General features: G+C 44.7%; 1 protein-coding gene across 4 annotated transcripts in view; it reads right to left on the reverse strand.

The window, feature by feature from the left end:
* Positions 1–12,742, reverse strand: part of HRH1 (histamine receptor H1) — a 75,187-nt gene that overhangs the window by 21,193 nt on the left and 41,252 nt on the right. The gene's annotated exons all lie outside the window — the stretch shown is intronic.

Below are 12,742 nucleotides of genomic sequence, written 5' to 3' on the forward strand. Positions count from 1 at the left end.
TACATCTATTGAAGCTGAGAGTTTGTTATGCATAGCTTCATTTAATCCTCACAGCAACCCCATCATGAAGGAGCTGTTATTATCATCCACATTTTTTTTTAGAGGGGGCAGATAATCTTTCTGAAAACGTGGGTGAGAGAGACTCTCCAGCAGACTCCCCACTGAGCATGGAGCCTGACACAGGGCTCCATCTCATGACCTTGTGATAAAGACCTCAGCTGAAATTAAGAGTTGGACTCTGAACCAACTGCACCACCCAGGCACCCTATCACTCTCATTTTTCAGATGAGACTCTGTTCTTGTGCCTTGCCCAAGCTCCCTGGCTGTGTGGCCCAGCTGGGCTTTGAAGGGCTACCTTACTCCAACACCCAAATTCCTAACTGAAAATATGGGAAGGTAAGAGAGGCCCCATTTCAATGCCACTTCCCTAACATTGTAGGGAAGAGACACATTCCCTTTCTAACCCAGATGCCAAGAGTGGTGTTTAGCACTGACTCTATAGTGTAGTCAGTTGTGTAGAGCTTTTCTCCCCCCTATTATGCAGGGAGTTTGTTGGCAGCAAGAGCCATGTCCTCATCAGTTTGATAGCCTCATATGCCAGTACTGCTTGGCACATAGTAGGTACATATATGACCGGGCTTTAGCAAGGATGGAATGATATGGTGGGAGGAAAATATACTAAAAAGAACACAGATTTGTTCCTTTTTTGCATGTACAGGAGTTATGGCATCACTCATATGTGGGGTGTGAGGATAATCCAGAGGGCACACATTGTGGATGGGGGGGAGGCTGTTCCCTTCCCTATCGACAGGTCCCCATGTACCCAATCCCCATCCTCTACAAATCTGGGGGGGGATCCATCCTAAAGATCCTGGCACGGGATTTGTCTGCTCATCTTTGTTTCCTGTGCATCTGGCTCATAGTAAGTGTTTGCTAAGTATTTGTTGAATGAATCTGCTGTGTGACTTCGAACACTTCTCTCAACTTCTCTGGACTTCCCCTGTCAAACAAGGGGGTCTCACTAGATCAGAGGCTTTCAAAGCTCCCACCACTTTTCTTGGTAGCACAACGACTGGTCCTTATAAAAATTTATAATCAGATAAAAGCATATTGCTCTGGCTGGAGGAGAGGAGTGGGAGTCCCGGAGCCCCATCTGCTTGGCTCTTTCCCTCCATTTTTGTCCAAGAATCCCCAGAAGCTCCTCAGAGTAAAGTTTGATAACTATCAAGCTAGATGAACCCTAAAAGTCCTTTAAGGAACATCTGCTCTGTAAAGGGAAAACCTTTGTGACATATTTGGACAACTCTTTATTGCACGTCTAATGTGTCTGAATGGTGGAACCTGAAGCACTTTGATTAGAAGGGAGAGGTAGCATTGTCTCACAATGAAAGATGGATGCTTCCTGGTGCCTTGACACCACACTGGATAGAGAAGACCACTTGCTCTGCCTGGACAGGTTTGTAATTTGGTCCTGGCTACACAGCATGTCAGCAGTCAGCAACCCGGACCACTGTCCTTCCTGTGAGCCTGCCATCTTTTCCCTAAATGGATATCTACTTCATAAATGGTTGCCAAGAAAACCTTACCAATCCAGGGACATTATAGCTGTGAATGTACAGCATTTTTTGGTTCCTTGTCCTGGCCCAACCCTGGCTTGTCCCTCACTCCTGTCCTGGCCCCTGCCTCCAGCTACTTTGCTATTTCCCCAGTTCCTGAGACCAGGATGTAGGTATTAAAGAGAGGCTGACTGTTAGTACCCCATGGCATCAGAACACCTACATAATAATTGGAATATATGATTAATTTTAAGGAAAAACTGATATAATGTTCACAGTGGCATCAAAGAGTGGAAGCATTCCAAATATCCAAGAACACACGAATAAATATTGTCTATACATACAATGGAATACTGTTCAGCCTCAAAAAGGAAGGAAATTCTGACCCTTGCTACACAAAAATGAACCTAGAGGGCATTGTGCTAAGTGAAATAGCCAGTCACAAAAGACATATATTGTATGATTCTACACTTAAAGTTATAGATAGAAAGTTGAATGATGGTTGCAAGAGCTGGGGAAAGGGAAAAGAGGTTGCTGGTGTTTGATGGGTACAGAGGATCAGTTTTATAAAAAGATAAAAAAGGATCTGGCCCAAGCAACTTTTTATAGCATTCTAGGATAGGTTTGTGTCTAACGTGAAAGGATTTGTCAGTCGAAGGGGATCTTTAGAGGGAGTCTTCCTGGGAATTCAAGGTAGATTGAATGTGAGTATCTAGCAGCTGTCTAGGCATTCACTGAATTGTTACATTTTACATTTTATCACAAACTCATATTTTTGGGAGCAGCCACCCTAGTGACTCCACTTGACTTGATTTCTCTTCTCTGTTCAGTCAAGGAATCAGGGGTTGGGGGCAGCCCAGGTGGTTCAGTGGTTTAGCATCGCCTTTGGCCCAGGACATGATCCTGGAGTCCCAGGAAAGAGTCCCACTTTGGGGGAGCCTGCATGGAGTCTGCTTCTCCCTCTGCCTGTGTCTCTGCCTCTTTCTTTCTCTCTGTGTGTCTCTCATGAATAAATAAATAAAATCTTAAAAAAAAAAAAGAGGAATCAGGGGTTGGTCGTCTCTTTCCTGGTCCCAAGGAAGCAGGATTGTGAAGGACACCAGCTAGGAAAAGTGACCCTTTGATAGGCAGGGAACCCTTCCCAGGTTATTCCCTTTCTGTTCTTTAATCTCACACAACTTGGTAAAAACCAGTAGAAAGGCAGTTGAGGCAAACAAAGCTTACAAGAGGCAGCCCAAGCCTAAAGGGTAAAAGCAGCACCATTTTCCCTCCTTAAAACAACTGAAAGCAATTTATTGCCTCTCTGCCTTGTGTGTCTCCAGCACATCTTCACCTGCCACCGGCATGCTGGGGAAGTGCTAAAGATTCCATACCTCTCACTGCTGCTGTTTCCTGGGGCCACTGGAGGTTCCGCGTGTTTGGAGGAAACATAAGAACGGGCAGGCTCAGCCTGGAGCACCCGGGGCCCAGCAAGCAGCCTACCAAAATCAGCTACAGTTCTTACAAGGGATGGGATTTTCAGGAGAATCAGGAGACATCAGACAGCAGAGAAGTGACTCTGCCAAGATCACACAGCAAGTCAGGGGTAGCACTCAGGGCTCCTTATCCCAGGACCACCAATTCACATTAATAGCTTTTACTGGGGTCCAGGTGTGTGCTAGGGTATTACATGCTTTCTCTTCTTAAATGACCAGCACAATGTTAGGAGCTAAGTACTATTATAATTTCTTTTCCAGAGAAGGAAACCAAGGTTGAGAGAGGTTAAGTAATTTGCCAAAGGTCAGAGAGCTGACAGGAGGCAGAAACTGGATTTTTATCTGATTGTATCCAATACACCCTTCCTTCTTATTTAATTCAATTTATTTATTTATAAAGATTTTATTTATTTGGGAGAGAGAGAGAGAGAGAGAAACAAGTGGGGGAGCAGCAGACAGAGGGAGAGGGAGAAGTAGATTCCCCGTAGAGCAGGGAGCCAAACCTGGAACTTAATCCCAAGACCCTGGGATCATGACCTGAGCTGAAGGCAGATGCTTTATCAACTGAGCCACCCAGGCGCCCCCATTCTTATTTTAAAAGTGTGTTTTTTAAAAAACATAAACACAGGAAACAACACAAATCTAATGAATTTATTCAATAGGTTATTGTAAGATGCACACCATCCAGGTCAAGAAAGAGGACCTTACTCCCCACTCCAGGAGCAAGCATGACCAGTCCCTGAACTCTCTGCTTCCTGTCTCTTTGCTCATGCTGTTCCTTTTTCCTGTACCACCATTATATAAAATCAGTACTGACCTACTGAGATCCTGCCCAACCCAGAGGCCCAACTCAAGTGGGCCCCGTTCTGAAATGATTTCCTGATTCCTACTAGCTGGCCTGGTCAGAACCTCTCATCTCTCAATATGACAGTCTTTTGCACACCTCTCTCATTTTCTTTAGTACATTCTATCTTAATTTATAGATCTAAGTAATAATAGTCTAAGGTCAATCATCATTATTGAGAATTTTAATTGTGATAGGCACCGTGCAAAGAACTTATATGCATTGTCTCATTTAACACGTAAGCCTCTACCTCTATAACCATGTCCATTTTAAAGACTTGGAAACTCAGCCTCAGAGATACTAAGAATCTCAAGGTCACACAATTAGCAAGTAACAAAGCCAAGCATTCATTCAATGAATCAATCAATCAATCATTATTTATTAAGGGTCTGTAATATACTAGACACATACCAGAGAATCAGGAGGCATCTGATGTTCATCCCATTCCCAGATGTTGGAAAAATAACAGTAATCACTTTACACAAAGTGTCCATTCACAAAGAGATAGGACAGGGGAGAAACAGTTCATAAAAAAAAAAAAAAGTAAATAAACACTACATTAGGTAGTGACAAATGCTTTGAGAAAACAAGGGGATTATTATGTCTGGGATTATTATGTCCTAAAGGAAGTGAGGGAATGAAACACATAAAGATCTGGGAAAAAGAGCATGACAGGAGGAGGGAACAGCCTGTGCAAAAGACCTGGGGTAGACACATCCTTGACATGTTTGATAAACACCCAGGATATCAGGATGGCTGGAGATGAGTGAGTGAGAAAGGCAGAGAGGTAGAAGAGATGAAATCATCTGGGGCCTTAGAGAAGGGGTAGATACTTGGGTTTCGACTTTGAGTGAAATGGGGAGCCACAGGAGGATGGTTCCCAGAACCCATGCTCTTTATTACTATGCTAAACTTTCTGATTCTGACTTGAATGAGTGTCAAAAGGCATTTGGGGACATTTTCTCATTAAAACCAGCAGGGTGGCAGCCAGGCAGCCAAAATCCACAAGAGATAGCAAGATCTGAGCTGACAGGGATGGCATGGCCATCCCTTCGGTTGTCAGGAGGCTCTGTGGCTGGTTGGGGTTCTCTGGTTACCTCAGTGGCTCCTCTCACTGGACTTGGCCAAATGTTAACTTCCCAGGCCTGTTCCTGGGGAGGTCTCAGCCCCTCCAAGAAATGTGTTCTTTGCTTGAAAGAGGCAGAGAGAAAAAGGCAACTTCTGTAATGACTCACCAGAGAGAAACGAAAATTGTGTCCAGGCTAGAAAACAATCTATTTGAAAGTCACACATTTGCCTATATTCTGGAGGATATATATATATATATATATATATATATATATATATATATATATACACACACACACACATATAATGCTTTTTATATATAATATAAATTTTTAACATATATTATATATGTATGCTTATTCTTTTTCCTTCTCATTAGAAGCAGAACCTTCTCACACACAGTGCCTCACAGCATGACAGAAACCATCTCCTGAAATTCCTGCCTTCCTTCTTACTGCAGTTCTTTCTGAGACAAAAATGCAAACTTGAGGATATGGCCAGGCCCCAACCCCCAGCCTGACCAGGAACAGACACAGGCGCTGCTGGTCCCAGAACAATCCCAGCTATGAATATCCTTCTGATGGGTACCCCCACCAACCATCCATCCCCCAACTTTGGAGGGCATAGCAGTCAGTAAGGAGCCTGTTAAAAGGCAGATTCCAGGGAACTGGACCCAGGACGTCTGGCATGAGGCCCAGAAGTTGAGTTTTTAATAAGGAGTCCTCAATGATTCTGATGTTGGCGGACTGAGAAACACTGCCGCAAACTGTAGGAATAGCACCAAGAGCCCAATCTTTCTGCATCTAAGCTTGCAGAAAGTGGCCCCCAATCCTTTCTGACTATAAGTAGTACATTTTGGCTCCTGGCAGGGGTGGGAACTCTCCTGGGTAAATCCAAGTGGAGGAGAATCTTGAAATCCCAGTCCTTGCTGATGTTCATCCCAACCATCTGCATTTATTATCCTGACTTGAGCTACCACACCACCCAGGATTTGCTCTCTGGGTCCCACACAGGAAGGAGCTGCCCTGGGACTGCAGATGCTCGGGGGACAGCCATGACTGGAGAGGGTACCAGATGTGCTCTGATGTGAAAGGTAAAACAAGGCCTAATCCTGATTATGAAATACTGTTTCCTTTCTCAACTTGCTGGATTTACATATTGGCAATAGGTACTCTCCTAACAGTTGGAAACAACAGAGCTCAATGGACGTTTATTATTATTATAATCACTGGAATAGGGGGCCACTAGCTAGAGCTCCTGGCTGGCACCCTTTCCTCAGGATTTACAATAGTGGTTTGAGAGCCCTGTTAGTTGCTTGCTTCAGGCACCAAATTTGCTAATTAAAATTTTTCCATGCTGCATTCAAGTTCATTTATATCTGTGCTTGGATGCCACCTTCCTCTCCATTCTGTCTAATGAATTCTCTTCCCCAAGCCTCTTGTTGTTTCTAACCTCTTAGCTTGCCTTATTTTTCCTCTTACCCTACTTTCTTTTTTTCTTCATAGCACCCAGCATTAATGGAATAGATTTATTTGCCTGCTACTTTATCTTCTATCTCAATCCCCCTAGCAGGTTAGCTCTTGGGGAGCTGGCCTTTTATCTTGTTCACCGCTGGATTTTGATGCTTGGCACGTAACAGGCACTCCATCAATATTTGCTGAGTGAATGGATAAGTGAACAGATGATGTTATTATACATGAGAGTCCATGGAACCATCTTTAACTCCATGGCGCTCTACTCATTGGATCCCGGGGTCTTTGAGGGACTAAATGAATATACCCAAAATAGTAAATTTATTCAGTGCTTATTATGTACTGGGTATGTACACTATTTCATTTTGTCCTTAAGGCAGTTTTGAGGGGTAGGAATTATGAATCCAATTTAAGAGATGGAAAACCCAAGCCAAAGCCACAGAGCTGGTAAGGGGCAGAGGGGCGATTAAAACCCAAGTCATTTAAGGCTAAGGCCTTTGCTCTACCCATTAACAGCTGGACTTGATGCTATCTGCCTTGTGTTGACACTGGAATAGGATTCAGAAGCAAGCAAGAGAAACCCCTACCCGCCAGAAGTTGTACCTACAGTCTACCTGGGCATGTAGCAGAATGACAATGGGCAGAGAATTGGAGTTAGCCTCCCAATCTGAGCTCCATCTCTCATTAGCTGAGCCTCAGGATCCTCCTCTGTAAAATGAAATAATTCTTTCCTTGTAAGGATGTCCACTGAGACAATACATAGATAGTGTACCAAACAGAGCTTGGTGTATAGTAAACACTCAATAAATAATCGGGCTTATTGGCTACCACTGGAGAGACAAAACTCACATTAAAAGCAATGACCTAGCCCACTGGTTCCCAAACTTGTCTTTATGGAAGATATCTCGGACTGAAGGCTTGTATCTCTTCCCACCCCTGATTCATATGTTGAAGTCCTAACTCCCAATGTGATGGTATCTAGAGATGAGGCTTTTAGGAGGTAATTAGATTTAGATGAGTTTGTGAGAATGGAGCCCCCATGATGGGATTAGTGCCTTTTATAAGATGAAAAAAAGACACCAGAGGGTCCTTTCTCTACCATGTGAGGACACGGTGAGAGGGTGGCTGTCTGCAAGCCAGGAAGAGAGCCCTTGCCAAGAACCTGACCATACTGATGCTCTGATCTTGGGTTTCCTATCCTCCAGAACTGTGAGAAGCAAATGTCTGTTGTTTATGAACCCAGTCCATGGTACTTTTATGGCAGCCCAAGTTAAGAGAGAAGAGATTCTAGAGGTCACAGGGCTATTAGCCAAACACTGTAAAACTATTGGTAGATTTAATTCCATCATACAGACCAGAAGCAGTTTTATTATGAGATCAGTGCCAAGAAAGGAATCCAGAATCTCTACACAATTAAAAATTACCACCACAAATAAATAACTTCCAAATCTCTTTGTTAAGTACAGATTACCCTTGAATAACATAAGGGTCAGAGGCACCAACCCCCTATGCAGTCGAAAAGCCATGTATAACTTTTGGACTCCCTCAAAACTTAACTATTAATAGCCTACTGTTAGCTGGAAGCCTTACTGATAACACAAGTTGTCAGTTAATACATATTTTACATATAAACTATACACTGTATTCTTACAGTAAGCTAGAGGAAAGAAAATGCTAAGAAAATCATAAGGAAAAGAAAATACATTTACAGTACTATAAAATATAATACTGTTTACATTTACAATATAGTACTGTACTTCCTCTTCCTTGTAAGGAAGAGAACATACAAACAATACATTTACAGTACTGTACTCACTCCATGTGTGAGCGGACTTATCAGTTCAAACCTGTGCTGTCCAAGGGCCAACTGCATTTCTTAATTGGGCTTTTAAAATTTTCATGTCCTCATGAACAATACAAGGTAGATGAGTGTGCGGGAAGCTGGTCTCTCACAGCTGGTGGTATAAATTAGGGCTCTCTTCTTGGAGGGCAGTTTGGTGTTTTTTCGTTTTTGGTTTTTGGGTTTTTTTTATTCAAAGTCTTTAAAATGTACATCCTTTTCCTCAGTGGCTCTACTTCTGAGAATCCTTTTTTTTTTTTTTTTTTAAACATATGGTTGTTTTTTTTTTTTTTAATTTTTTATTTATTTATGATAGTCACAGAGAGAGAGAGAGAGAGGCGCAGAGACACAGGCAGAGGGAGAAGCAGGCTCCATGCACCGGGAGCCCGATGTGGGATTCGATCCCGGGTCTCCAGGATCGCGCCCTGGGCCAAAGGCAGGTGCCAAACCGCTGCGCCACCCAGGGATCCCTACTTCTGAGAATCCTGCATCTCACAGCATACAAAAAGGTGTTCACTGTGGCTGTTTATATCATTAGAAAACCAGAAGCTCTATCAACGACAATCATTACGGGATTGGTTAAGTATTGGTTCATAGAAACACTGAGAACATATGCAGCTGTTAATAATCACGTGCTTGCTCTGTGGAGGTGGGAAGATGTTCGTGGCTGTCAAATTAAGGTTACTGAATAGTATGTAACTCTATTATGCAAAATTGGATGAGTGTGTATCCTTGGAGAGAAGTTCCCTGAAAATTCACAGTTGGTTTTACCTTGGTAGAAGGATTTTAAGTGACTTTTTAAAAAGCGTTTGATTTAATAGATAGTGTTGTGTTGGGACAAGTTAAGACAAAAAAAAAAAAGTCAACTTAAAATTGATTTCAAGAAAAGTGTTAAGGGAACAACAGGTAGAACAGGAAATAAAGAGACACGAAAAAATTGTGAAGGGAATGTGAAAGTTTGAAATTCGCAGTTTTAAATTCCTCTTCACCTTGCTCTTGTGTACCTTCCACAAAGTGGAGAGTGTTCTCACCTTGAAACGATAAACTTCTAGTCTCGGTGGCCCGTAACGCCTACCCTTCTTGACAGCTATCAGGGCACAGGCTAGACAGACACACTGGACATGTAGGGATGGCCACTCTTCTTCTTTGGGTCTTGCAGTGGCTCCCTAACCCCCAACCCCCCAAATGAGGGGAGCAGTGTGTGCATACTGGATCTTCATTTTGTAAATACCGTGCTAATCTTCTGTGCATCTTCTTAACCACTCTGAAAGGGAGGCCTTTGGATTACCACCTCCCTCCATTTTATTGACTAAGAAGCCGAGGCTCAGAGAAGTAAAGTCTTGTCCATGGTCACACGGCCGGTATGTGGAAAAGTTCAGACTCTAGCCCTGGTCTGTCTGAGTCTTGAACACATCACTAAATCTCTGCTGAGTTCTGATTTAGCTTGGCCTGGGGGGCTTAGCATGATCTCACTTCTACCTGCCTTTCCTGCCTGCCCATCCCACTGCCACTCCCTGCCCATCATCAACCCCTGAGTCCTAGGTTCAATACATTCATGAAGAAGGCAATTTGGAGGCAATTTCACTGTGACACAGGACTCTCTCGTTGGTGCCTCTCTTCTCAGGAGGTAGGTCTGAGGTTATGGGAAATGTATGCACTGCCACCCATGTCGCTGCTCCTGCTGTCACCCACCTCCAGGAATGCCCTTTCCACTGTAAATCTCCAGAGGCTTCTACCCATCCTTTGAACTCCCCAGCCAAATGCTCCCCCACATGCCACTCCCCTGGCTTCTCCACCACAGCACTTCCACCCTGCTGTCATAGTGTGTCCTCCCATTTGTTCCTTCCTACAAGTCTGCATGCCCCCTTGAGGTTACAGATAGCATACCACAGGCACCTGGGAACTGTAGAGCAATGGACTAGAGGGCTTAAAAATCAGGTTAGGAACCAGACAGATAGCCGGGACAGACATCGACATCATACCAGCTGTGTGACCCTGGAAAAGTCACTCTATCTCTCTGAGCCTCAGTTTCTGCATCTGTAAATGGTTGTGGGGATGAAATAATATAATTTTAGGCAAAGAGCTTGGCATAGCAAACACACAACAAATATTGGCTATAATCAGGATGATGTCAGTTGCAGTTCCACTGGTACAGGGGGACCGGGTGGTGGGAGGACAGGGACTCAGGTACCAGCAGGCCAATTTTGGCACCCAAGGATGGGAGAACAGCCAACCGACAAGTGGCAATCCATGTCAAAGGTCAGCTGCTGAATGTGCCCCCACTGCGCAGCCAGGTGAACCGCAGGGACAGGGCACCCAGGACCTGAGTAAAGTCCAACTCCAAGACAGCAGACTTCTGACAGCAGCAAAAAAAAGTTTGTGAGCTGAGGGTTTGGGGGCAGAACTCCTTCCCATTTGGAGCATGGGTAGGTGACAGAGCTACTGAAAATGTCCCACATTCATGTGCCGAGGGCTTGCTAAATGATTTAATGCATTATCTCATTTCATCTTCACAGCAACCTCATCAGGTGATGCTATTTGTCCCATTTCACAGAGGAGGAAACTGAGGCCCAGACAGGTTAAGAAACTTGCCCAAAAGGACAACTGTGTGGCTTAGTGGTTGAAGCCTCTGCCTTTAGCTAAGGGCGTGATGCCAGGATCCAGGATCGAGTCCCTCATCAGGCTCCTCCCGGTGAGCCTCCTTCTCCCTCTGCCTGTGTCTCTGCCTCTCTCTGCATGTCTCTCATGAATGAATGAATGAATGAATGAATGAATGAATAAATAAAATCAAAAGAAAGAAAGAAAAAGAAACTTGCCCAAAGACACAGCTGGTGAGGGAGGAGCCAGGATTTAAAGCTAGACAGTCTGGTTCCAGAAAACTGGAACCTCGGTACCCCACATCCAGGGTCCAGGGGCCCAGAACCGGGTGATCCCCACATCTGGGATTATGTGATCTGAGTACTTTCTTCAGTGTGTTCCACCTGGGGTGGGTGGTGCTTCCCCAGCAGGAAGAATTTCTCCCTGGAGAGCGGCCAGATGCAGCTTGGTGGGTGGCAGTGCATACATTTCCATAACCTCAGACCTACCTCCTGAGAAGAGAGGCACCAACGAGAGAGTCCTGTGTCACAGCGAAATTGCCTCCAAATTGCCTTCTTCATTAACTGTACAAATTTGCATCTTAATTAGGCTTAATGGAATACAATTACCAGACCCTGAGTTTCTCGCTCTGATTCCAAGCAAGGATGCCACAGGATCAGGCCAGAAGCCAAGCACGCGGGGCGGAGGACAGCGTGGCTGGGCTTTCCCTGCGGGGAATCCTACACCTGGACGAGGAGAGTCGAGGTGGGCGTAGTGCAGGGATGGTGGCCCATGTGTCCAGACCCCTGAGATGGGAAGCCGAGGACAGCCTGGGCTTTGCACTGGATGTGGTACACAGCCTGGCCACCTCTGACCAGCTGTGGGACTGCAGCTGTCCGCCCCCTCAGAGCCTCAGTTTTCTGCATCAAATGGGATAGTGAAAACACTTGCCTCTGGGTGGCTCCTGGGATCAGATGAGATCACGCGTACAACAGCACCTGGCACAGAACCTAGCATCTAGTTTGTTCTCTTTCTTGTGCCCTCTCTCTCTGCACCACTTCCATCATCCCCCTCCATGCTATCACCACACACACCTCTGAGTCCTTGGAATGCTCTACACTCTTTCCTGCCTCAAGGGTTTTGCAAGAGCTCTTCCCTCTGCTTCGATCACCTGGCCCCTGCCTCTCTCCTTTAATACTTACTCATTTCATGCTTCCAATCTGAACTCAAGTGTCACCTCCTCCAGGAAGCCTTCCCTAGCTCTGACTACACTCTCCCGACACCATTTATCTTTGAGATTATTTCACTAGAGTCCCTCTCTCCCCTACTAGACAATAAGCTCCACGAGCATGGGAAACACTTCCATTGTGTTCTCTGTTTTTTCTCCAACTCCTGGCTTAGGCTTTATCACACAGGTCCTTCCTTCATATTTGTTTATTCTGCACATCTCCTCGAGCCTCACTGAATGCATCTGTCAAATGGAAACCATAATCCCACCCTCACGTCATGGTGTTGTGAAATGACCAAACAATTTTTGGCACACGATAGTTACAAATGGACCATCACTCCATGCCCCCATTCCTTTTGATTAAGGAACTCAGAAGAAGCCGTGTAGCTAGCTCAAAGAGCAGTTTGGCTAGGGCACAGCAGAGTGTAGGGAGCCCAGAAGCTGATACCACATAGGATCAGGATGTAAAATCTGGAAGAAACCTTAGAAATGATCTAGTTAATTTGTTCCCAGACAAAGGCCCCTTTTAATCTTCCCGCCATGCAACAATTTCATCTACCTCAAAACTACATGAATTAAGGGAAAACATCCACTTTCCTAGCTTTGAATTACTCAAAGGCATTCTATTTTATCCTCCTGGTGCCTGCCCAGCGTGAGGGGAGCCATGCAGAGACACCTTACC

Source organism: Canis lupus, chromosome 20, assembly GCF_003254725.2.
Source record: "Canis lupus dingo isolate Sandy chromosome 20, ASM325472v2, whole genome shotgun sequence".
Lineage (NCBI taxonomy): Eukaryota > Metazoa > Chordata > Mammalia > Carnivora > Canidae > Canis > Canis lupus.